This window comes from Saimiri boliviensis, chromosome 19 (assembly GCF_048565385.1).
Source record: "Saimiri boliviensis isolate mSaiBol1 chromosome 19, mSaiBol1.pri, whole genome shotgun sequence".
Classification (NCBI taxonomy): domain Eukaryota; kingdom Metazoa; phylum Chordata; class Mammalia; order Primates; family Cebidae; genus Saimiri; species Saimiri boliviensis.
This window is the reverse complement of record NC_133467.1, coordinates 15,219,689-15,246,106: the sequence shown is the minus strand read 5'-3', so window position 1 is coordinate 15,246,106 and position 26,418 is coordinate 15,219,689. Positions and strand designations below refer to the sequence as shown.

The 26,418-nt window shown below is 41.3% G+C and overlaps 1 protein-coding gene and 1 pseudogene across 4 annotated transcripts in view; one reads left to right on the top strand and one right to left on the bottom strand.

Annotated features, from left to right (window-relative positions):
- Window positions 1–26,418, bottom strand: part of ABL2 (ABL proto-oncogene 2, non-receptor tyrosine kinase) — a 131,458-nt gene that overhangs the window by 62,673 nt on the left and 42,367 nt on the right. The gene's annotated exons all lie outside the window — the stretch shown is intronic.
- Window positions 768–1,156, top strand: LOC120360138 (small ribosomal subunit protein eS12-like; annotated as a pseudogene).

Genomic DNA, 26,418 nt, shown 5'->3' with positions numbered 1-26,418 from the left:
ACAAAGACAAAAAAACAACAAATACAGCCCAGGTTTTCCATTTGTTTTTTGTGCAGAGGATGTGCGTGCATGAAATGATGTGTTAAGAATATGAAAGCAGGAGAGGTAAGCAGGGACCAGATCTTAGACAGCCTGGAATGTCACATTATGAAGGTAAGCCTGGAGTGCAGTGGTATGTACTTCTACTTTTCTGGATTATGGGGGAGGGGAGTTATGCCAGGGAAATGCAAAAATACACACAGTGCAACACTAGATCATTGAAATAACACCTAAATCATGATTTTCTGCCACAGTATAATCACGGCCCGATTCAAGGCTTTTTTTGTTTTGTTTTGAGATGGAGTTTTTCTATTGTTGCCCAGGCTGGAGTATGGTGGCGTGTTCTTGGCTCACTGCAACCTTCACCTCCTGCATTCAAGCGATTCTCCAGCCTCAGTCTCCTGAGTAGGTGGGATTACAGGCACGCGCTACCAGGCCCAGCTAATTTCTTGTATTTTTTAGTAGAGATGAGGTTTTGCCATGTTGACCGGACCAGTCTAGAACTCCTGACCTCTCGTGATCTGCCTGCCTCGGCCTCCCCAAGTGCTGGGACTAGAGATGTGAGCCACCACACCTCGCCCCGACTCAATACTTTTAAACATAAGACCCGACACTATAAAACTGCTAGAAGAAAACAGACTCTCCCTGCTGCTGCCGAGTCGTGAGGAGGTGGAGGCCTGGGTGTGTTCAAGATTTGGCTTCACCCTTAACCGGCTGACAAGGCCAAGGGACGCATTGCTGCTGAGGGTGTTATGGACGTTAATACCGCCTTTACAAGAGGTGCTGAAGACTGTCCTCATCCATGAGGGCCTAGCAAGTGGAATTAGCAAAGTTGCCAAAGCCTTAGTCAAGCGCCAAGCCCATCTTTGTGCGCTTGCATCTAACTGTGATGAGCCTATGTACGTCAAGTTGGTGGAGGCCCTTTGCGCTGAACACCATATCAATCTAATTAAGGTTGATGACAACAAGAAACTAGAGGAATGGGTCGGCCTCCATAAGACTAACAGAGAGGGGAAAATCTGTAAAGTGGTGGTTGCAGTCGTGTGGTAGTTAAGGATTAGGCAAGGAGTCTCAGGCCAAGGATGTCATCGAAGAGTCCTTCAAATGCAAGAAATGAAGAAATCAATCTTTGGCTCACCCCCCACCCCCACCCCCCCCCAAAAAAAAGGAGAAGAAGAAAACAGGAAAAATGCTTCAAGACATTAAGCAAGCCGGGCGCGGTGGCTCAAGCCTGTAATCCCAGCACTTTGGGAGGCTGAGGCGGGCGGATCACGAGGTCAAGAGATCGAGACCATCCGGGTCAACATGGTGAAACCCCGTCTCTACTAAAAATACAAAAAATTAGCTGGGCATGGTGGCACGTGCCTGTAATCCCAGCTACTCAGGAGGCTGAGACAGGAGAATTGCCTGAACCCAGGAGGCGGAGGTTGCAGTGAGCCGAGATCGCGCCATTGCACTCCAGCCTGGGTAACAAGAGCGAAACTCCGTCTCAAAAAAAAAAAAAAAAAAAAAAAGACATTAAGTAAAGACTTTATGACTAAGAACTCAAAAACACAGGGGAAAAAAAAAACAACAACAAATGGAGCTATATTAAGCCAAAAAGCTTTTGCACAGCCAAGGAAACAATCAACAGAGTTAAGCAGCAACCTGTTGAATGGGAGAAAATATCTGCAAACTATTCATCTTATTAGGAACTAATATCCAAAATACACAAAGAATTCAACTCAATACCATAAAGAAAAAGAAAAAAAAAAAAAAAACTTCATTTAAAAAAGTGGGAAAAGGACATGAAGATATTTCTCAAAAGACAACATACAAATTGCTAACAGGTATATGAAAAAATATTCTGCATCACTAATCATCAGGGAAATGCAAATAAAAACCTCAAGAGATATTATGTTACCCCAGTTGAAATGGCTATTAAAGACAAAAATGACAGATGCTGGTAAGAATATGGAGAAAAGGGAAATCTTACATGCTGTTGGTGGGAATGTAAATTAGTACAGCTACTATGAAAAACTGTATGGAGATTTCTCAAAAAATTAAAAATAGAACTACCATATAATCCTTCAATCCCACTATGTATTAATTCAAAGGAAAAGAAATCAGTATATCAAGACTACCTGCATTCACATGTTTGTTTCAGCATTATACACAATACAAAAAATACGGAACCAACCTAAGTGTCTATCAATCAATGAATGGCCAGAGAAAATGGGGTGTATATATCACATATACACAATGGAGATCTATTTGGCCATAAAAAAAAAAAGGATGAAATCATGTCATCTGCAGCAGTATGGATAGAACTGAGGGTCATTATGTTCAGTGAAATAAGCCAGGCACAAAAAGACAAATACCACATGTTCTCACTTATATGTGTGCGTTGACCTCATGGAGTAAAAATATAACCTTATAGATAGCTGAAAAGAATGGGAGGTGGGTATGGAGAGAGATTAGTTAATGGGTATAAACTTACTGTAAGAAGATTAAAAGTTCTAACGTTCAATAACAGAGTAGAGTGACTAGTTAGCAACAACGTATTTTATATTTTAGGTAGCTAGAAAAGAGGATTGGAAATGTTCCCAACACATAGAAATGATATATACCCAAGGTGACGGACACCCCACACACTGTAACTTGATCATTACTTATTCTATGCATGTAACAAATCATCACATATGCCCAGTAAATGTAAAAATATGTATCAATTAAGCTTTTTTTAAAAGAGAAATAAATACAAGTTGGGTGCTGAGGCAGGCAGATCACTTGAGGCCAGGAGTTAGAGACCAGCCTGGCCAACATGGTGAAACTTAAGTCCCTACTAAAAAATACAAAACTTAGCAGGGTGTGGTGGCAGGTATCTATAATCCCAGCTACTCGGGAGACTGAGGCAGGACAATCTTGAACCTATGGGACGGAGGTTTCAGTGAGCCAAGACTGCGTCACTACACTGCAGCCCAGCAGACAGAGGGAGACTCCATCTCAAAAACAACAACAACAAAAATTAAGAAATACAAATCCAACTAAAAACAGGGATAAGTTACAACTTTCAGCTGTTAAAGAAGAGCTTGTTCATGTATATTTTTAAATGGATAATGGTAGGTAATAAATTCCTGCGATATTTAGATTCCTAGATACATTTCAAACAAAGTTGAAGCAGTTTCATTTTAAAATGTCATTATAGTTGTCCCACAGTTTCCACAGGGACCCCTAAGCAGATACCAAAATCCACAGATCTTCAAGTCCTTTATATAAAATAGCATGTCTTGAGGCCGGGCGCGGTGGCTCAAGCCTGTAATCCCAGCACTTTGGGAGGCCGAGGCGGGTGGATCACGAGGTCGAGAGATCGAGACCATCCTGGTCAACATGGTGAAACCCCGTCTCTACTAAAAATACAAAAAATTAGCTGGGCATGGTTCTGCGTGCCTGTAATCCCAGCTACTCAGGAGGCTGAGGCAGGAGAATTGCCTGAACCCAGGAGGCGGAGGTTGCGGTGAGCCGAGATTGAGCCATTGCACTCCAGCCTGGGTAACAAGAGCGAAACTCCGTCTCAAAAAAAAAAAAAAAAAAGCAATCATGATTGTAAAGTGTCTAGTATAGTGCCTGGGAAATGATATGTATGGAATAAATGGTAAGAATTATTTTTATATTATATATATTATGTATTCCTGTTATTAAGTGTGGAGTTTTATGAGTATAATTTTATTATATTATCTTCTTTTTTACAAGCTGTTTTCTCAGTTTTTTTTCTTGGATGGGATGATCCTAGGCTGGAATGTTTTTTTCATCACTGTGATTTTATAAAATATAATATTTTCTTTTTTTTTTTTTTTTTTTTTTTTGAGACGGAGTTTCGCTCTTGTTACCCAGGCTGGAGTGCAATGGCACGATCTCGGCTCACCGCAACCTCCGCCCCCTGGGTTCAGGCAATTCTCCTGCCTCAGCCTCCTGAGTAGCTGGGATTACAGGCACGTGCCACCATGCCCAGCTAATTTTTTGTATTTTTAGTAGAGACGGGGTTTCACCATGTTGACCAGGATGGTCTCGATCTCTTGACCTCGTGATCCACCCGCCTCGGCCTCCCAAAGTGCTGGGATTACAGGCTTGAGCCACCGCACCCGGCCAAAATATAATATTTTCTATGAACCTTTACTTACTTGACTCGATTGGACTAAAGACTACCTGTATTGTAAAACTACACTATTTCTTTAATGAATATACCGCTTAACTTCCAAAGGTGAAGTCTTTAAAAATAAAACATTACCAACTCCTGCTTTTACATGTAAAAAAAAATAAAAAATAAAATAAATAAAATAAAATAGCATGGTATTTGCACATAATCTATGCACATCTTCTGGTATACTTTTAATCATTTCTAGATTATTGTTAATATTGAATACAATGTAAATTCTACATAAATAGTTGTTATACTGTATTTGTAAATTTTTCCTGTTGTATGTTTTTTATTGTTTTTTTTTTTTTTCTCCCTCAAATAGTCTCAATCTGTGCTTGGTTGAATCCAACCAAGATGAAGAACCTGGAGATGTGAAGGACTGACTGTATTTATAACACACCAAAAATGATATAATTAGCATTTTTTTTTTTTTTTTTTTTTTTTTTTTTTTGAGATGGTGTTTCGCTCTTGTTACCCAGTCTGGAGTGCAATGGAGTGATCTCGGCTCACCGCAACTTCCATCTCCTGGGTTCAAGCAATTCTCCTGTCTCAGCCTCCCAGGTGGCTGGGACTACAGGTGGGCGACACCATGCCCAGCTAATTTTTGTATTTTTAGTAGAGACGAGGTTTCCCCATGTTGACCAGGATGGTCTGGATCTCTTGACCTCGTGATCCACCCGGGACATGGATGAACCTGGAAGCCATCATTCTCAGCAAACTGACACAGGAGCAGAAAATCAAACACCGCATGTTCTCACTCATAGGTGGGTGTTGAACAATGAGAACACATGGACACAGGGAGGAGAGCACTACACACTGGGGTCTGTTGGGGGGAAATAGGGGAGGGACAGCCGGAGGTGGGGAGTTGGGGGAGGTGGCATGGGGAGAAATGCCAGATATAGGTGAGGGGGAGGAAGGCAGCAAATCACACTGCCACGTGTGTACCTATGCAACAATCTTGTATGTTCTTCACATGTACCCCAAAACCTAAAATGCAATTTAAAAAAAAAGAAATATAAATAAAATTTTGAAAGGAACTCTGTGAAACCTCAAAGAATGACTTTTCAAAAAAGACAGGGTCTCAGTGTCACCCAGGCTTCAGTGCAGTGGCACCATCACAGCTCAGGTGGGAGGACCTTGGCAGGTTCATGGCTTACTGCAGCCTCAAACTCCTAGGCTCAAGCAGTTCTCCTGACCCAGCCTTCCAAGTACTTGGGACTACAGGCACTTGCCACCACACCCAGCTAACCATTTTATTCTTTTATAGAGATGGGGGTCTCATTCTGTTGTTCAAACCCCTTGCCTCCCACCCTGGCCTCCCAAAGTGCTGGGATTACAGGCATGAGCCACCACACCTAGCCTGACTTTTCATGTCCATGTTTTCATGTATCCAGGAAACTCTTGCCTAATTTATTTCTTCATTTTCAAAAAAGAATGAAATCACTGATAGGAGAAAAAAAACTCAAACCTAACTGCCATTTAATCATTGGTCAAAGATGTTCCTTAATGATTAGAATATTTCCCCAAAAACAAGTAGTCACAGAGGGAGAGCCCAAAATAATTCATGGCAAAGTACAAAGCAAATAAATTCAATTTAAAAATCTTAAGGCCGGGCGCGGTGGCTCAAGCCTGTAATCCCAGCACTTTGGGAGGCCGAGGCGGGTGGATCATGAGGTCGAGAGATCGAGACCATCCTGGTCAACATGGTGAAACCCCGTCTCTACTAAAAGTGCAAAAAATTAGCTGGGCATGGTGGCACGTGCCTGTAATCCCAGCTACTCAGGAGGCTGAGGCAGGAGAATTGCCTGAGCCCAGGAGGCGGACGTTGCGGTGAGCCGAGATCGCGCCATTGCACTCCAGCCTGGTAACAAGCGCGAAACTCCGTCTCCAAAAAAAAAAAAAAAAAAATCTTAAATAACAGATTATCAACATTTTCAAATAGCAAAGACTAGAATTAAAAGTTGGTATATGCTACACTTCAAGAAAAGGAAATTCCTTAATTAGGTCTTCTCTTAGGGAAGATTATAAAGTAGGCCCTGATTGACAGGCACCCTCCTTTCCTGATCTCTTCTTGCTGAAGTTGTCCTAGTATGTCCCAAGGACTTTACCCCTTCATGATACCTCTACCACTCTCTGTATACACACATACACAAATGTATATGCACACTGTCCTAAGTCAGTCTTTTTCAATCTAAAGACTAAAGTGACTTTATCTTTGACTGCTGAGTGGTAACAGGAGAAAGAGAATGAATTCAATTTATTTTAACTACATAGGAGCTAAAGGTTGAGGGTGTGTTTACTCATCCAGGGCAAGGTCTGTGCTCTAGAGTCTTAGAATTTAAAGATAAGCTGATTATAAATAAATTGTACTAAGATGTTAATATACAAACAATGGTACTCAATTTCCCTGACCATAGAAATATTCATATCTTAATAGGATATATGGTTAAAAATAAAAGCAATTCCCCCCACAAAAACAATTTCAGGCATTAAGAAGTAGGCAAGGAGACTGATATTCCTCATATCATGCAAGAAGGTCTATTCTATTCCTCTTATAAATACATATGGCCTAAAACAAGCGAATCTCTTCTGAAGAGACTAAATTAACAGAGTTATACAAATATCTATCCAGAATACTGTGTGGTACTTTGCACTGTAAAATATAAATACAGTAAGCCCTATCTGAATATTTATAAACTACTAAAAATCCTTAGTTAGACCAGGTGCGGTGGCTCACGCTTGTAATCCCAGCCCTTTGGGAGGTCAAGGCAGGCAGATCACCTTAGGTTGGGAGAGTTCGAGACTAGCCTGACCAACATGGAGAAATCTCATCTCTACTAAAAACACAAAATTAGCCAGGCATGGTGGCACGCGCGCATAATCCCAGCTACTCGGAAGCTGAGGCAGGAGAATCACTTGAACCCAGGAGACTGTGCTTTAGGAAATATCTCACACAATTTGAGTAACAAAGCCACAATATTAAAGTTAGAAAAGTTAGAAAGGCTTTTTTTTTTTTTTTTTTTTTTTTTTTGAGACAGTCTTGCTTTGTCATCAGGCTGTAGTGCCGACTCTCTGGTTCAAGATTCTCCTGCCTCAGCCTCCCGAGTAGATGAGATTACAAGCATGTGCCACCATGCCCAGCTAATTTTTGTATTTTTAGTAGAGACAGGATTTCACCACGTTGGCCAGGATAGTCTCACTCTCCCGACCTCGTGATCTGCCCGACTTGGTCTCCCAAAGTGCTAGGATTACAGGCGTGAGCCACTGCGCCTGGCCAGAAAGGCTTTTAATAACTTTTTAGAAATAATAACAATTTACTTTGCCCAAAACAATACCAAGCTAATTATTTCAGAAGAGAATCTATAGATCAAGAGAAACTTAAGATAATGAATGAATTCCATCAGACATATTATTAAGTATTAAATCAACTATTAAATGTATCATTGTAATCTTACCTGGATATTAATCTAAAAAGCTAAAAAAGAGTAAGATTTGAACACTGACTAGATATGTGACTATATAAAAGCAAAACATAAAAAAAAAAAAATTTTTTTTTTTTTTGAGACGGAGTTTCGCTCTTGTTGCCCAGGCTGGAGTGCAATGGCGCAGTCTCGGCTCGCCGCAACCTCCGCCTCCTGGGTTCAGGCAATTCTCCTGCCTCAGCCTCCTGAGTAGATGGGATTACAGGCACACGCCACCATGCCCAGCTCATTTTTTGTATTTTTAGTAGAGACGGGGTTTCACTATGTTGACCAGGATGGTCTCGATCTCTTGACCTCGTGATCCACCCGCCTTGGCCTCCCAAAGTGCTGGGATTACAGGCGTGAGCCACCGCGCCTGGCCATAAAAATTTTTAAAGGAATAAATTACAATGCCACCTACCCCCTCAAAAAAACTTGAAGTGAGGCTGGGCGTGGTGGCTCACGCCTGTAATCCAAGCACTTTGGAGGCCAAGGCAGGCGGATCACCTGAGGTCGGGAGTTTAAGAGCAGCCTCACCAACATGGTGACGCCCCATCTTTAAAAAAAAAAAGGCCGAGTGCGGTGGCTCAAGCCTGTAATCCCAGCACTTTGGGAGGCTGAGGCGGGTGGATCACGAGGTCAAGAGATCGAGACCATCCTCGTCAACATGATGAAACCCCGTCTCTACTAAAAATACAAAATATTAGCTGGGCATGGTGGCGCATGCCTATAATCCCAGCTACTCAGGAGGTTGAGGCAGGAGAATTGCCTGAACCCAGGAGGCGGAGGTTGCGGTGAGCCAAGATCGTGCCATTGCACTCCAGCCTGGGTAACAAGAGCGAAACTCCGTCTCAAAAAAAAAAAAAAAACAACTTTAAGTATGATATTGTTACTTACAAGAAAATAGTTTCAAATATACTGTAAACCATTTTAGTAACAGTATCCCCTTTTTATAAATGTATATATAAATTCACATCAAATTTTGTGTAAAGAAAAAAGGCAACTCCCGTTTTTAATATACTGACACACGTATATACCTTACAAGCAGCTGCAGAGCCTCACTTCTTTACTCTTAACAGGTTCTCTTCCTTTGCTGCCATCTGACTTTCCCCTCCTCTACCCTGCAAACCCTAGGAAGATAATTCTCCCTTACTCCTATTTCCTAAACGTGGATCAAGGTATAAATTTACCCCACCCTCATACCTGCAGACTAACGCCCTTCCAGTACTATACAGTTCTCCTGTGGTATTCCTCACTGGTAACTCCTATACCTGCATGTACACCTAAGAATGAGTTTGAAATACACACACACACACACACACACACACACACACGTGGATATATTTGTATATATGAAAGACTACTTCATATTATTACTTCACATTACATATTATTACTACTTCATATTACTTCACCCAGACACAGTCTTAAAACCTTCTACAACTTTTTTATACCCCTCAAATTCTTCTATTAGGGCTGGATGCGGTGGCTTATGCCTGTAATCCCAGCCCTTTGGGAAGCTGAGGTGGGCGGATCCCTTGAGGTCAGGAGTTTGAGACCTCAAAGCGGTGGTACGTGCCAGTAAACCCAGCTACTCAGGAGGCTGAGACAGGAGAATCACCTTAACCTGGGAGGTGGAGGTTGCAGTGAGCCCAGATTGTGCCACTGTACTCCAGCCTGTGTGACACAGCAAGATTGTCTCCCCTCCGCACCCCCCAAAAAATTCTACTGGTTCTAAGCAAAAGGAGAAAGTAGAGAAATATAAAGGGGTGATTATCCCTTGATCTCGTAGTTGTGTTCCCCCCATGGAATTTTTAATTTTTTTTAAAAATTGTATTTTAAAATACAGACTAGGTCTTGCTACATTGCCCAGGCTGCTCCTGCATCCTCTCCTCAAGCAATCCTTTGGCTTCGCCCTCCCAAAGTGCTAGGATTACAGGCATGAGCCACTGTGCTTAGCTGAAATTTCTTGGAGTACTTGTTATTTCAAAAACAGGAGAAAAGATATGAGTTCATTATCTTTTTGGCAGAAATGGGTAGGGTAGCCAACAAAGCCACAATAGCAATAGGATGTCAATGCCCAAGAGAGAAAATAAAGCGGGGCAAGATGTTAGACCAGGCTGATGGTTGTTCAGCTAGCTCCTTTACCTTTTTCCCTGGACCCCCTGAATGGGTCTTCTGTTCCCTGCCCTGTCTCAGAACAGAAAAGCCACCACCCGTCACTTGGAACTGGCAGAGACCAGACTTCCATTGCCAAGAATGTGTCACAATAATAAAAGCTTGGTTAACATCTGAAGGCTTAATAGAATATTACAACAGACAAGTCTGAAGTTACCTAAATGAAATAAAGGAGCTACTTTCGGGGTAGGATGGTGGGGAAACTACTCTCCTTAAATGGATGTCCTTATGGGAGAAAATATCTAGCTCTTAATTTTAGTCTCTTAGCAGACAGATATCCTAGGAAGTTTTACTACTGTCTGGCATGCCACTGTCTTGTAAGTCTAATAAATGAGAATGTGAGCTCATGCGCTAGGCAGTTGGACTAAAGGCTGATGAAAAGGAATGATGAAGCAAATTAACAAAGGAGACCACATGCTAGACAAGGAGACACATTCTTCTTTTTTTTTTTTTTTTTTTTTCTTTTTTTGAGACAGACTCTCGCTCTGTCAGCCATGCTGGAGTGCAGTGGCACGATCTCGGCTCACTGCAATCTCTGTCTCCCTGGCTCAAGCAATTCTCCTGCCTCAGCCTCCTGAGTAGCTGAGATTACAGGTGTGTGCCACCACACCGAGCTTATTTTTGTATTTTTAGTAGAGAGAGAGTTTCACCATCTTGGCCAGGTTTGTCTCAACCTCCTGACATCAGGTTATCTGCCCACCCCAGCTTCCCAAAGGGCTGGGATTACAGGCATGAGCCACCGTGCCAGGCCAAGTGCTGTTACATTTTCTTATCCTAAGAAAACTATCAACAGGTACACTCTTTCAGAAATAAAACCTTGCTTTTGATGTCCAACACTTAAGAGAACGAGTGAAGCAATAGAAGATGATTTAATTTAACACCCTAGCCTAGGAGAGATGTGCAAGTGAGGAGCAGGTCCTATTTCTGACAAGAAGAACAGGGATGAAAAACAATGTGAGAGATAAACAAGAAACAAGCAAACAAACACTATCAGACCACTGAGCCCTAGTTGCAAGCCAGGGTGCTACACTAAGCATCCTGATTATTCCAAAGATGCTTCCAGATCCAACCCAGCCCTTTTGGCTTCTGCCAAAGAGGCACAGAAACAGACAAGTCAAGTTCCAAGAATAGTCGTGGCATACCATCCCCCTCCAACTACAATCACCCTCACGGAGATTGTTTCTGGGAGCATCTTACCCTAGAACTAACAGCAGAATTCGAAAGGGCAGTCAGTTGTTATTACTGTTTCCTTCCTTATCCAACAAAACTTCAGGAAACAGTAGATTGAGGAAACCGGAATTTAACAGCAATTAATTCATTTTAATTTTGATAACAATTCATTTAATTGGGGGGTGGTAAAATGGTTAACTCTTTTGTAAATCTAGTATTTCAGGAACTGTCTGGAAAACTACAGGTGCTAAAATCAACTTTTAAAACAGTGGACAGTCTTTTTCCTGCAAAGTTAGGGAGACTATGTATTAAGAAGTTTTGAAACCACCATAAAAGTAGATTTTTGGGCCAGGCATGGTGGCTCACGCCTGTAATCCCAGCACTTTGGGAGGCTGAAGAGGGAGAATCACCTGAGGTCAGGAGTTTGAGAACAGCCTGGTCAACATGGTGAAACCCCGTCTCTACTAAAAATACAAAAATTAGCTGGGCATGGTGGCGTGTGCCTGTAATCCCAGCTACTCGGGAGGCTGAGGCAGGAGAACTGCCTGAACCCAGGAGGCGGAGGTTGCGGTGAGCCGAGATCGCGCCATTGCACTCCAGCCTGGGTAACAAGAGCGAAACTCTGTCTCAAAAATAAAATAAAAATAAAAAAATAAAATATTTCTGCAGGGATATAACTACATAAAACGAAATACACAAATTTTGGTAATAAATGGTTCACATTCCAAAATGCCAAAATTCCACTTACAGTAACAACTATATTATAGCTTGTACTGGCTAGGTGCAGGAGCTCATGTTTGTAATCTCAGCACTTTGGGAGGCTGAGGCAGGTGTATCACTTGGGTCAGGAGTTCCAGACAAGCCTGGCTAACAGGGTGAAACCCTGTCTCTACTAAAAAATACAAAGGTTAACAGGTGTGGTGGGGAACGCCGGTAATCCCAGGTACTCAGGAGGCTGAGGCAGGAGAAGCGCTTGAACCCAGAAGGTGGAGACGGAGATTGCAGTGAGTTGACAGCCAAGATCAGGTCACTGTACTCCAAGCCTGGGCAACAGAGCAAAACTCTTGTCTCAAAAAGAAGAAAACAAAGGAAGACTATCTAAAATAAAGCCGCCTTATAAGAACAAATAATGTTAATACCCACTGACTAAGTCATTAAATCTGAGGAATACCCAGATTACGTAACTTCTGACGTTAGAGTATAAAAGAAAAGGGGCATTGATGAAACAGTGGAAATTAGGAAACACAACTACATTAAGGATAGTTACATCCCAACCAGGAATACAATTTAATGAGTCACCAGTTTAAAACGTGCAAAACTCAGACCTAGAAGGGTAAGGCTTATATAATGTTGTCCAATTATTTAAAGTGCTCAGATAATTCCTCCACATTAGAATGAACTCTGCAATTCTAAGCTTCCTACCCAAGGTCCCAATCCCATAATAGGCAATCACATTATACTAATTATGACTGTCGTGATTTATACTCATTGGAATACTGATTATTTCACAAGTCAAGTGTCTAAGCAATTTTGACCTTGAAAGGGCAAGAAAATAAAATTTAAAAGCCAGGGATATTCAATATATAACATTATATAATGTAAATATTAGGAAACAAGAGCAACAGATATAGTAAAGGTTTTTTGTAACAGAAAGTACCTAGGAAGAACAGGCCCAGAATTAGGGGGTACTAAGATAAATAAGACATGGTCCTGGCCCTCAAGAACCTCATGTACTAATGGGAAAAAAGTACATCAGCTATTATAAATCAGAGATGTGGCCTGAATGCTTTTGGTATCATAGAGTAAGAATGTCTCCTAGTATAGACAAAAGCAGAGAAGACCTCTTCAAATAGGACTCTTGGCCTGAGTCTTAAAGGAAACTCAAGAATTAGCCATTGAATAAAAGCAGGTTAGCACGTAAAATACTACAACTGTGATATATATTAATACTATATTCATTCATTCAAGAAATATTTCTTGGCTGGGCATGATGGCTCATGCTTGTAATCCCAGCACTTTGGGAGGCCAAGGCAAGAGGATGGCTTGGTTCAAGACCAGCCTGTGCAACACAGCAAAACTCTGTCTCTATTAAAAATACCTAAAAAAAAAAAAAAAAAAATTAGCCAGGTGTGGTGGCACATGCCTGCAGTCCCACCTACCTGGGAGAATGAGGTGAGAGAATCACTTTAGCCTAGGGAGGTTGAGGCTGCTGTGAGCCATGTGCTCCAGCCTGGGCACTGCACTCCAGTCTGGGCAACAGAGTGAGACCTTGTCTGGAAAAAAAAAAAAAAAAAAAAAAGGAAATACTTTTGGACCACCCACTGTATGCCAGGGACAGGCCATATTTACAGGACTACCTGTACTTTAGTATGGCTAGATCCTCAGGAGCATGTATGAGATTGGGAATGCACCCAATTAGGAAAGCTTTGGATACTCTGTTAAGGAGTTTGGACCTCACTCTAAAGATGGTAAGAAATCATTAAAACTGGTAAGCAAGGAAGCAACAAGATCAGAGCTGTATATATCCCGACTCAGGCTTTCTTATGCTTTCCCTCTGAGGAGCTGCCATGAAGGCTCCAGAGGAGAGGAAGGAGCTGACATGTCCCATGTTTTAAAGATACGGCATGAGACTCTGCTGAAAGGCCTACCACCTCTCCACCCCCACGTTCTATCATCGGACTTCACCAGTGGAATAAAAAGGTCCAGTACCAGGAGCAGGTAGGAAACAGAAAAGTAACAGAGAGGAAAGAGAGTTCCTCTGGCCAAGATGCATAAGGGTCACCTCCAGGAACTACTTATATTTTAAACAGAATATGATACCAACAAAATAAAACTAGAGGATATTAACCTGATGACAAAGTAAATTTTATGATGTATTTTATCACAATTAAAAGTAATTTTTTAAAAGAAAAAATCATCTGAAATGTAGGTGAAATATTTTTCTATTCTGTCATTTAAAATGATAAAGATTAGTTCAGATAATAATTCCCCCATTCTCCACATTTAAAGAACTCTTCCAAATCCACCCTCTACCACAAAGCTAAATGTGCAAAAGTATAAAAAGCCTGATAATTACTTTATTAGGGGAGAGAAGAGAATCATATCCCAAATGGACAACATCCAATAACCAACTATCCTTGAGAGTTGCAATGGTGCCGGGCGCGGTGGCTGAAGCCTGTAATCCCAGCACTTTGGGAGGCCGAGGCGGGTGGATCACGAGGTCAAGAGATCGAGACCATCCTGGTCAACATGGTGAAACCCCGTCTCTACTAAAAATACAAAAAAATCAGCTGGGCGTAGTGGTGCGTGCCTGTAATCCCAGCTACTCAGGAGGCTGAGGCAGGAGAATTGCCTGAACCCAGAAGGCGGAGGTTGCGGTGAGCCGAGATCGCGCCATTGCACTCCAGCCCGGGTAACAAGAGCGAAACTCCGTCTCAAAAAAAAAAAAAAAAAAAAAAAGAGAGTTGCAATGGTGCTAACTGCCACCAAAAAGAATGCACATGGATTTGGACACATTCTAATAGTACAGCTGTCTGCCCAGGCATGCTGCTGTAAGAACAGTACATTCCTCTTTGTTCTGTCCTCCACCCACCTGAAGCCCCATTATGAAAGGGAGTTTAAACAAAACTGTCACACTTAAGCCTCTTAACATATGTGTATTTTCAGTAAGATCCACTAGGTAAAAATAGTGGCAGTAAACCCCTCCGACATTGCCCAAAGATTAGACTCTGAAGATTTCTGAAGAGGAAAATAATTTTGGTAACAAGTATCTGTCAAAAGTTTTGACTTAAGATTGCAATCTAGTTGCAAAGATAGGGAAATAAGTTACTAACTTTCAGGAAGGTAGAGGACTACTGAGAATCAGATTAATGGGGTCTGAGTCCTAAATAGCTGACTTATTAGCAGCTCTGTGACCTTGGGAAAACTGCCCAACCTCTCTGAGCTTCAGTTTTCTCATCTATGAAACATGATTAATGATGTTTACAACATATATATCATAGTGTTGCTGTGAAAAGCCAAGAACTAAATGTAACCCTAACTCAGTACACACTCTATCGCACCCTCTTAATTTCATGGAGCTCCTTTTGAATACCATGTTTTCTCTTTCCAGCTCATTCTTTCTAATACATAAATTGATAGAATCATGTGACCCCACCAGATCTCCCATCTACTGACCGAACTATCTTTTCACTGTTCCTCACCCTGTGAAGTCCTCTCTTCTCTCCTTACTCAGCTTAAGTTCCATGGCCCATCATTATAATCACCTGCTCCTCTCTCATTTGGACATACTAACTTTGCAGAGCCACAAGCTGGGTAAATTCAACTATTCTCCTACTCCTAAAGTGAAGCTGACTGGCCTCACTTTTACCTCAGGACCTCTGGCCTCAAATGAGCCCTTAACACTGCCTGGTTATCATACTGTATTTCTCTAGACCATTCACTTCCCCACTTTTCTAGACAATTATATGCTCTCTTCTCTTTTCAAACTCCTAATACCTTCTTCTACCTCCTTTCTTACTAAGCCAATGACCCAGCTTAGAAAATTAAAGTGATCAGAGAAGATCTTCCAGGGTACTTGATTTTCTGTTTCTGAGCTATTTCACTTAAGACAGTGGCTTCCAGTTCCATCCATGTTGCCACAAAAAGATATGATTTTATTCATTTTTACAGCTGAATAGTATTCCATTGTATACACCTATTGTATTTTTTTATACATCTATCCTTTGATAGACATACCAAAACCTTTTAATCTTAATTGTCAGCTTTATGGTTGTGGTATTTTCTTATTTTTTTATTTGAATTAACATTTTGCATATTTAAATTTATTTAGGAGCGTTAAGTATGCAGTGTTAGTGGAAATTTTTTTTTGGTTAACAGCTTACAGTATCTTATTAATTTTAACAAGGAGGACCAGTTTGGCTTTGTAGGATATCTGATTTATGGAACATTTTAGGATATCAATCAGTATTTTTTTGAGGTACAGAAAACTAGAAGTAAATTGTCATAGTATTGCTGCCAAGAATCATTGGGGCTCTTGATTTAAATAGCTAAGAATTTTTTTTTTTTTGAAACAGGGTCTCACTGTCACCCAGGCCAGAGTGCAGTGGTGAGATCATGGCTCACTACAGCCTCAATCTCCTGGGCTCAAGTGATCTTCTACTTGAGATCTCCCAAATAGAGAGCTGCGTGTTCTCACGTACAAGTAGAAGCTAAATAACGTGTACACATGGACACAGAGTGTAGAATAAGGCACTGGAGATTCAGAGGGTGGGACGGGAGGTGAGGGCTGAGAAATCACTTAATGGGTATGACTTACATTATTCAAGTGATGGTGTACACTAAAAGCCCAGACTTTACCACTATGTAACAAAGGTGCACTGGTACCACTTAAATTTTTAACAACAAAAAAAAAGATTAGAAAGTTTATAAAAATGTGTATTCCTGGAAATTAAGGTTGATTTTCACTTGGAGGAAGATAATCACAAGGCTGTTAACCTTCTCAACAAAAAGAAAGCATCTTTCTATGTATGCATAAAGCAGTCAACTCAGGTCAATTAATCACAAAGCAACAATCCAACAAAAAGAGATAATACCTGTCTTTGACAACTGAACTTATAAAAAAAAATTTTAATAAAAACATAAGTTAAAACAATGTAGAGCACTAAACTAGAAGCCAGAAGACCAAAGTTCTGGTCTTTTCTCTGCCATAACTAAATATGGGAATTTTACTGTGTTTCCATTTCTCCACCTGTAAAATTAAGGAACAGGAGAAAAGAGCATTCTAAAATTATTTCAGAGTTTTCTGAGCTTTTTCCTGACGAGCAAGACAACTTGTGGTCTGGTCCTTGGACTTTCCTAGCAGCATGACCCCCAAATGCCAGTCTCCAATCCCACCTCAAAAGAAGACACCAAGACCACCTCCTGTTCTGAGACCAGAGGAGACATCATCAGCCTCTCTAGACTTGTGGAAGAAGAGAGAAAAAGAACAGAAAGCAATTGAACATACTGATGAAGTACAAAATGAAATAGACAGACTTAATGAACTAAGAGAGGACTTTTGAAAGCAGAACAGAAAACTAAACTCAGTCAACGATTTTCTTCATAAGAGGTCAGAACTGATCTCCAAAATCACAAATCTGAGGGTAACAACATTTGTCAACCATCCTCAAGTGTCTGCACGGCTTAGGGAGGAGGATGGAGAGGCACTACATTATCTGACCAGAGTTGAAGTGACAGAATTTGAAGATATTAAGTCAGGTTACAGAATAGACTTTTATTTTGATGAAATTCCTTCCTCTGATAAGTTCTCTCCAAAGAATTTCATCTGAATGAGAGTGGTATTGAATCTTCAAAGTCCACTGAAATCATATGGAAATCTGGAAAGGATGTGATGAAACATTCAAGCCAAAACACAGAATAAAGCCAGCAGGAAGAGGCAGCATGAGGCGCCAGAGAGCTTCTTTACTTGGTTTACTGACCATTCAGATGCAGGTGCTGATGAGTTAGGAGAGGTCATCAAAGATGACATTTGGCCCACCCCATTACAGTACTACTTGGTTCCAGATATGGATGATGGAGGAGGAGGAGGCGACGATGATGATGATGATGATGATGATGACGATGATGATGATGATGATGATGACGACGATGAAGAGGAGAAAGGACTGGAAGATACCGATGAAGAGGGGATGAGGAAGAAGGTGAAGAAGATGAAAATGATGATGAAGGGGAGGAATGAGGAGGATGGAGGAGAGGTTGACTAACAGAACACTGATGGATTCAACCTTCCTTTAAAAAATTTTCTCCAATCCCTGGGAGCAAGTTGAAGTCTTTTTTTTTCCCCACTTGTTGCTCAGTTGCCCTGTTCTTGAGGTCTCTCTTCTCTACACCATGGTTCTCAACTTATTTGGGGGGTAAATACCTTGAGCAGAATATTATGGGAAAAGAGTCTCAAACCCTTTTTGTTCCAAATTCATTTTTATCCCTTCCTGTCTGAACAAAAACTGTATGGAATCAACATGACCGAGCTCTGTGGGAAAGAAGAAAAACCTGCTCCCTTCGCTCTGCTGGAAGCTGGAGGGTGCGAGGCCCCTGTGTAGCAGCACACGGAATTCTAGCTCGTTTCCTCCTTTCTCTGTACATTGGACTCAGAGAGTACACTGTCTCTCTATGTGAATAAGAATAGTTAGTGTTAACCAATATACATCTACTCTCTCTTGTTTAAAAAGGGGGAAATTTTTTTTAAATATAGGGTTAGAGAAGGTCAGCAAAGGGTGGATTTGAGATGTTTGAGTGGGTTAAGCGGGCATTTTGACAAAGTGGTATCTCTTTTGGTACGTTAAATTGAGATGTCTGACAGACATCCCTGTAGTTTAAGGTTAACACTTTTATTTTTTGACAGAGTATTGCTCTGTTGCCCAGGCTGGAGTGCACTGGTGCAATCTCAGCTCACTGCAACCTCTGCCTCTCAGGTTCAAGCCAACTCTCCTGCCGTCAGTCTCCTGAGTAGCTGGGATTACAGGTGCACACCACCATGCCCGGCTAATTTTTGCATTTTTAGTAGAGACGGGGTTTCACCATGTTGGCCAGGCTGATCTTGAACTCCTTACCTCATGATCCACTCACCTCAGCCTCCCAAAGTGCTGAGATTACAGGCGTGAGCCACCACATCTGGCCTTAAGGTGACACTTTAAAAAAAACTCTCTCCTAATAATGACTTGAGCCTTGCCACTCAATGGGAGAATCAGCAAAACCTGTAGTATCTTATTGGGAATTAATATTCTCTTTTTTTCCTTTAGTTCACTCACGAGTAGAAGGAATTGATATTCTCTATTGTAATTTTCAACCTGTTTATTTTTTAAATTTTTGTTTTACTGGAAAGGAAAGATGATGCTCAGTTTTAAAAGTTAAAAGTGCACAAGTTTCTTTTCTAAGTTGCTTTGTTATAATAAAACTGTGTTCACAAAGGAAAAAACTTATTTCAGCTCAAACATCTTACGACTCCATGACCCAAAGTGAGGTATGTCATATTATGTTTTCTTATTTTAAATAGAAATTAAAAGTACATTCATTTGAGGTAAAGGTAGCATTATATAGTTTTTGACTAAAAGAGGTAGCTGTACATAAAGATAATAGCAATAATAAAAACCCATGAAAAAATATAATGAGAATTGATTAATAAAAATATACAATGCTTTGCCTGGATAAAGTACTTCTGTAATACTATTTTTTTAATTTAAAAAATTATCTTCTGCCGGGTGCAGTGGCTCAAGCCTGTAATCCCAGCACTTTGGGAGGCCAAGGCAGGTGGATCACGAGGTCAAGAGATCGAGACCATCCTGGTCAACAAGGTGAAACCCTGTCTCTACTAAAAATACAAAAAATTGGCTGGGCATGGTTGTGCGTGCCTGTAATCCCAGCTACTCAGGAGGCTGAGACAGGAGAATTGCCTGAACCCAGGAGGCGGAGGTTGCGGTGAGCAGAGATCGCGCCATTGCACTCCAGCCTGGGTAACAAGAGCGAAACTCCGTCTCAAAAAAAAAAAAAATTACCTTCTAAACCATTAACTTGAAATACTTAACAGTTAATTTTATTAAGTCCTATTTTAGGAAGCCTAGAGAAGCAAACCAAATTAATAGAAATTGAGAGTAAAGAAAATTAGCAATGGGCTGGGCACAGTGGCTCACACCTGTAATCCCATCAGTTTGGGAGGCCCAGGCTCAGAGATCACCTAAGGCCAGGAGTTCAAGACTAGCCTGGAAAACATGGAGAAACCCTGTCTCCACTAAAACTACAAAAATTAGCCAAGTGTGGTGGGGTGAACCTGTAATCCTAGCTACTTGGGAGGCTGAGGCAGGAGACTCGCTTGAACCTGGGAGGCAGAGGTTACAGTAAGCCAACATCGTACCAATGCACTCCAGCCTGGGTGACAGACAGAGAGTCTCGTCTCAAAAAAAAAAAAAAAAAAAAAAATTAACAACGCCCTTCTGGGTTCCAACTACTCAATAAGTAATATATATTAGTCTTGAAATTTATTTCACAATTCTTTTCGAGCATGTGTGTATGGGTTTATTAGTCATTTCAACTTTTCCGCCCCCCCTCCCCGATGGAGTTTGGCTCTTGTTGCCCAGGCTGGAGTGCAATGGTGTGATCTCAGCTCACTGAAACCTCCACCTCCTGAGTTCAAGCAATTCTTCTGTCTCAGCCTCCTGAGTAGCTGGGATTACAGGTGCCTGCTACCACGCCCAGCTAATTTTTTTGTATTTTTAGTAGAGAGAGAATTTTACCATGTTGGCCAGGTTTGGCTCCAACTCCTTACCTTAGGTGATCTGCCCACCTCAGCATCCCAAAGTACTGGGATTACAGGCGTGAGCCACCACACCCAGCCTTAACTTCTTTCTTAAACCTAACTGAATCCAGCAAAAATTTATTTAAAGTTTTCTTGAGTTGTCAATATGCTGGGCTTTCCCTTTAACTTTCATTTCCCATTTCTCTTCTGCCTCCAGTACCATTTACTTATTTATTATTTTCTGAGACAGAGTCCAACTGTCACCCAGGCTGGAATGTAGTAACACGATCTCGGCTCACTGCATCTTCCGCCTCCTGGGTTCAAGCGATTCTCCTGCCTCAGCCTCCTGAGTAGCTGGGATTACAGGCACGTGCCACCAGGCCCGGCCAATTTTTGTATTTTTAGTAGAGATGGGGTTTCACCATGGTGGTCAGGCTGGTCTTGAACTCCTGATCTCATGATCCGCCCACCTTGGCCTCCCAATGTGCTGGGATTACAGGTGTGAGCCATGGTGCCCAGCCCTATTTATTTATTTTTTAGACAGCGTCTCATTCTGTCACCCAGGCTGGAGTGGTGTAACCTAGGCTCACGGAACCTCCACTTCCCATGTTGAAGCAATTCCTGTTCCTCAGCCTCCCCAAGTAGCTGGGGGACCACAGGCACATGCCACCACGCCTGGCTAAATTTGTATTTTCAGTGGAGATGGGGTTATGCCATGCAGGCCAGGCTGGTCTCAAACTCCTGACTGCAAGTGATTTGCCTGCCCCCACAGAGTGCTGGAATTACAGTCATGAACCACCACACCCGGCCACAACACCATTTATATTTTAAAGTACTTTGCAGCGTCCACTTTGGTTTTCCGCTTTCTACATCTTTACCATGTCTGGTTTCTCTTTTTCTTTCTCACAAGTGATTTCATTTTTGACTCAAGGGACTTCATTCACCCAGTTAGGTATTAATAGTTCTGAAATTCTCAAATTTCAGATTTATTTCCTGTGTTGCGCCTCCTTTCTAGACTTAGGAGGCGCAACATAGGAAATAAATACCAGACATAGCAGGTTCCCCAGCAAATCCAGACATATTATTCTGTCAGTTTAAATTTTCCAGGTTGACATTTTTATATTCCATTTGTTTTCATCACTACTAACTTGCTTGCTTAAAGTCTACGGATTTTGCCTTTCAAATACTTTCTACAACTTTGGTATACATTGGCAAAACCAAGGAAGTTTCAAATTCAAAATGTCATCTAGTCAAAATGGAGAGGAAAATAGCACGCAATATTTAATTTGTCAAAACTGTGCAACATAGTCTTTTTTGGAAGACCTAGGAAAAAATTCATTGTACGCTATAACTATAAAAGGTATTGGAGTTTCTTTGGGGAAGTTTACCAAATTTCTTCAAATATGCAAGTGATACTTTATCTGTACAAATTTGAATCCCTCCAGAGTTTTAACTATAATTCCTAAAGTTATCATTTACAAATACAAATGTTCATTACAAATTCATGTTGCATCTTACCTCCATTCCTCAAGGGGTATAAGTCAAATCTAAGAGAGAAATACTACTAACTAAATTTGATAAAGCTCACTATATCTAGTATAGTGTTGTATACTCTATGGTTATTTCAGATCATAGCTAATCTCTCTGCTTTCACCCTTGCCTCCCAGAGTTTATTCTTCACAGAGCAGCTAGACTGAACGCTGCAAATCTAAACTCTCCAAGATTCCCATCCCACTCAGAATAAAATCCTACTTCCTTATTATGGTATACAAACCCTACATAAACCAGTCATCAGCAATCCCCAACACTACTCCCACACAACTCTTTTACCTTCTTTTTCCTCTTATATATTATTCCCTACTATTCTCCTTCGGGCTTCCTCTCCAGCCAGTCTAGCCTCTTTTGCAGTTCTGGAAGGATATACACCTCTTCTGTAAATATAGTCTCCAGATTTTTGCCCTTGATGGTCCTCTTCCTGGAATGCTTTTATCTCAAAAGCCACAAGTTTGACTCTTTCAGATAGTAATTATCTGCTCAAATGCCTCCCCCCCCCCCCCCCAACAGCATGTCAGCTGGGTGTGGTGACGCAGGCCTGTAATCCTAGCACTGTGGGAAGCCAAGGTGGATGGATCATCCGAACTCCTGAGGTCAGGAGTTCGAGACCAGTCTGGCCAATATGTTGAAAGCCCCCCCATCTCTACTAAAAATACAAAAAAAAAAAAAAAATAGCGGGGCATGGTGGCACACACACTGTAATCCCAGTTACTCAGAAGGCTGAGGCAATGGAGGTTGCAGTGAGCCGAGATCACACCACTGCACTCCAGCCTGGACAACAGAGGAAGACTGTCTCAAAATAAAAATAAAAATAAAAGTAATACAGCACCTCTATGATCACCCTCTCCCTTTAACCAGCACTATCTTCCTCCCTACCACTCATCACCACATTATATAGTAAATAAATATTTAGTTAGCACCTGTCTCTACCCACTATAATGTAATTTCCATGAAGGCCGTGATTCGTTCATTTCCAGTTCCAAGAAATTTGTTCATTGCTGTATTTCCAGTTCCAAGTACCTGGTAGGTGCTTAATAACTGTTAAGTAGATGAAAATTTAAAATGTCTGACTCTAGAATCCATGTTATCAACTTTAATTATTCATACACACCAAAGAAGTCCTTTAAATAATAAATGTTTAAAGTATATTTAAACTGGGAATATTGATTGCCTCTAGAGAAGAGGCTAAAGGGAGAGAAATATAAGGAGATTAAATGTATCTTAAATGTATCTTGAACTGTATTAATGAGTCGACTTTTCAAAATTAAATAAAATGTAACATGTTAATCTAACAGATTACAGCAATGAATTACATTAACTTTCCAGTTTAATTCTGCATTCTCAGGATGTGGAACACTAATAAAACATGACAATCTTCATGTTATTCTAGGGTGTTTTTATTTTCTTTTTCTGCTTGTTGTTCTTTTGAAACAAAGTTTAGCTCTTGTTGCCCAGGCTGGAGTGCAATGGTGTGATCTTGGCTCACTGCAACCCCTGCCTCCCAGGTTCAAGTGATTCTCCTGTCTCAGCTTTCCAACTAGCTGGGATTACAGGAATATGCCATCATAGCCGGCTAATTTTGTATTTTTAGTAGAGACGGGATTTCACCATGGCTTAGAGAAGCCAGGCTGGTCTTGAACTCCTGACCTCAGGTGATCTGCCCGCCTCAGCCTCCCAAGTGCTGGAATTACAGGCGTGAGTCACTGCACCCAGCCCTGTTCAAGGGTGTTTTAATGAGACTCTTCAGGAATTTCTCAGAGCACAAGAAGTTAAATGTTACTCCCTTAAATGTTTCCTACTCTTGTATCGTATTACATTTTAATTAGCAAACACCTTGTCACTAGGAAGTCGTCATCTAAATCCATTTGTTCATTAATAAAGGGTGACACAACCACCAAACAGTAAGTGGAGTCTGAAGATAGGAAAAACAAAATCCCACAGTGTTTTTGCCTACTCTCACCACTCAGCACAGTATTTCTGACACCAGACGTGTGGGGTTATTTCCTCTACACACCAAGCAAGCAGTGCAAAAGCTGGGTGTCTTACAATTTAACTCAATTCTATCTACCTGGAGATAGTATCAGATTCCACAATTTGAGGGCTCAGGCCCACATGACTGTCTCAGACTTCAGATGCCATTTCTGATTGACTGGCAATAAATTGGGGTTTCAACAACCCCCTCCTTGGGTTTAAATTGCAAGAGTGACTCACAGAACTCAGGGAAACACTTTACATGCATTTACCCATTTATTACAAAGAATATTACAAAGGATACAGATGAACAGCCAAATTAAAAGATACACAGAGTAAGGTATTCAAGAAGAGGAGCCAGGCCGGGCATGGTGGCTCACACCTGTAATCCAAGCATTTTGGAGGCCAAGGTGGGCGGTTCAACTGAGGTTGGGAGTTCAAGACCAGCCTGACCAACATGGTGAAACCCCGTCTTTTAAAAAAAAAAAAAAAAAAAGACAGCAGAAGAGCCTGAGCAGAGTCCTTCAGGAACCTCCATGTGTTCAGCTACCCCAAAGCTCTCTGAACCCAGTACTTCTGGGTTTTGTGGAGGTTTCACTACATAGGCATAAACAATTAAATCACTGGCCATTGGTGATCTCAACTTTCAGCCTCTCTCCTCTCCAGAGAGATGGTGAGGGCTGAAAGTCCCAACCTTCTAATCATGCCTCGGTCTTTCAGCTGACCAGCCCCCATCCTGAAGCTACCTAGGGGGTCCCCAGCCTCCAATCATCTTATTAGCATACAAAAGACACTCTAATCACTAAAGAAGAGTCCTAGAATTTTAGGAGGGCATTTTTGGGGGGGTGGGGGTGCAGGAAACAGAATAAAGACCAAATACATATTTTACAATGTCACCAGGTTTCATTGTTTTAAGAAATTCTGTCACCAAAGTTGCCATAACCAAAGAATATTCCAGGATATGCTCCACTATAACCAGAATTTAAGGTCCTAGGCCTGGTAATGGAGTTGGAAGGAAAAAGTGTCGTGTTAAGTAGGAAAAAGCAGAAGCAGTGATCCAGTCATTTCCCATTTCCTCTTCTAACCACAGCTAGTCCCTATTTAGATAGGAAGCCACTCCTAGTTCTCTTGAAAACAGTGGTCCTCTCAGCACCAAGAAGGCCACAGGAAGGAGGTCACTTTCAGAAAAGAAAACCCAGTTAGGCGAATGCCGCGTGAGACGAGGGTCTTGCATGCCATTTCTTGTTTTCACCATACAGACAGAACAGCATCAGCCTCACAAAGTGACATAATATAAGAAGGGCAAGGATTCCTTGTATGCCCAGTGAAAAAGGCACTATGATCGGAAGCAGAGTAGCTATGGTGGGCAGACAAAACCAATTTTCCGGAAGAAGGCTAAGACCACAAAGAAGATTGTGCTAAGGCTGGAATGTGTTGATCCTAACTACAGACTCAAGAGGATGCTGGCCATTAAGAGATGCAAGCATTCTGAACTGGGAGGAGATAAGAAGAGAAAGGGCCAAGTGATCCAGTTCTAAACTTTGGGATATTTTTCTTTTATTGACAATGTTGAAGCCATAAAAAAATTACCTGTAGGAAAATAAATACAGTTATATTCTTATGTTAAAAAAAAGAAAGAAAAGAAAAGAAAACACAGAATGTTAGAATGATAACAGTAATGAAATCCTTCATGGACCAATACTAGACTAACAGTCTTCCTAGCACTTTATATTCTTACTACATCACAAAGGATGAGGATTATAAACCAGTAGTTAGGAAGAATAAGCACTGCTGCTTTCTGCCAGCTGTAAGGAAATAGACTATTGCACTTAATTTTCAAAATCAAATAATTTCACCTAATATGAAATTATTAGATGTTGTATGATAGTGTAAGAACCTTAACCTTTCTGTATGAAATCCACCCCCCCAACTTTTTTTTTTTTTTTTGAGATGGAGTTTCCCTCTTGCTGCCGGGGCTGAAGTGCAAAGGCACCATTTCGGCTCACTGCAACCTCCACTTCCTGGGTTCAAGCAATTCTCTCGCCTCATTCTTCCAAGTAGCTGGGATTATAGGCATGGGCCACCACACCTGGCTAATTTTTCATATTTTTAGTAGAGGCAGGGTTTCACCATATTGTCCAGGCTGGTCTCAAACTCCGGACCTCAGGTGATAACCACCTGCCTCAGCCTCCCAAAGTGCTAGGATTACAGGCATTAACTAACACACCCGGCATCTGAAATCACTTTATATACATATATCCTCCTGTCATTTAAATAATCAACACTCTGCTAAGATTTTTTAAAATCACTAAAGAGTTTTGAAAAAAATTACTAAGAAACAGTCCGTGTCATGTTAAATGACAAATGGAACAATTACTCCCTCAACTGAAATGAGACAGAAAATTTGACAACCATTTGGAAACTGTCATATAAAAATTAAGGTTGGGGCCGGGCGCGGTGGCTCAAGCCTGTAATCCCAGCACTTTGGGAGGCCGAGGCGGGTGGATCACAAGGTCAAGAGATCGAGACCACCCTGGTCAACATGGTGAAACCCCGTTTCTACTAAAAATACAAAAAAA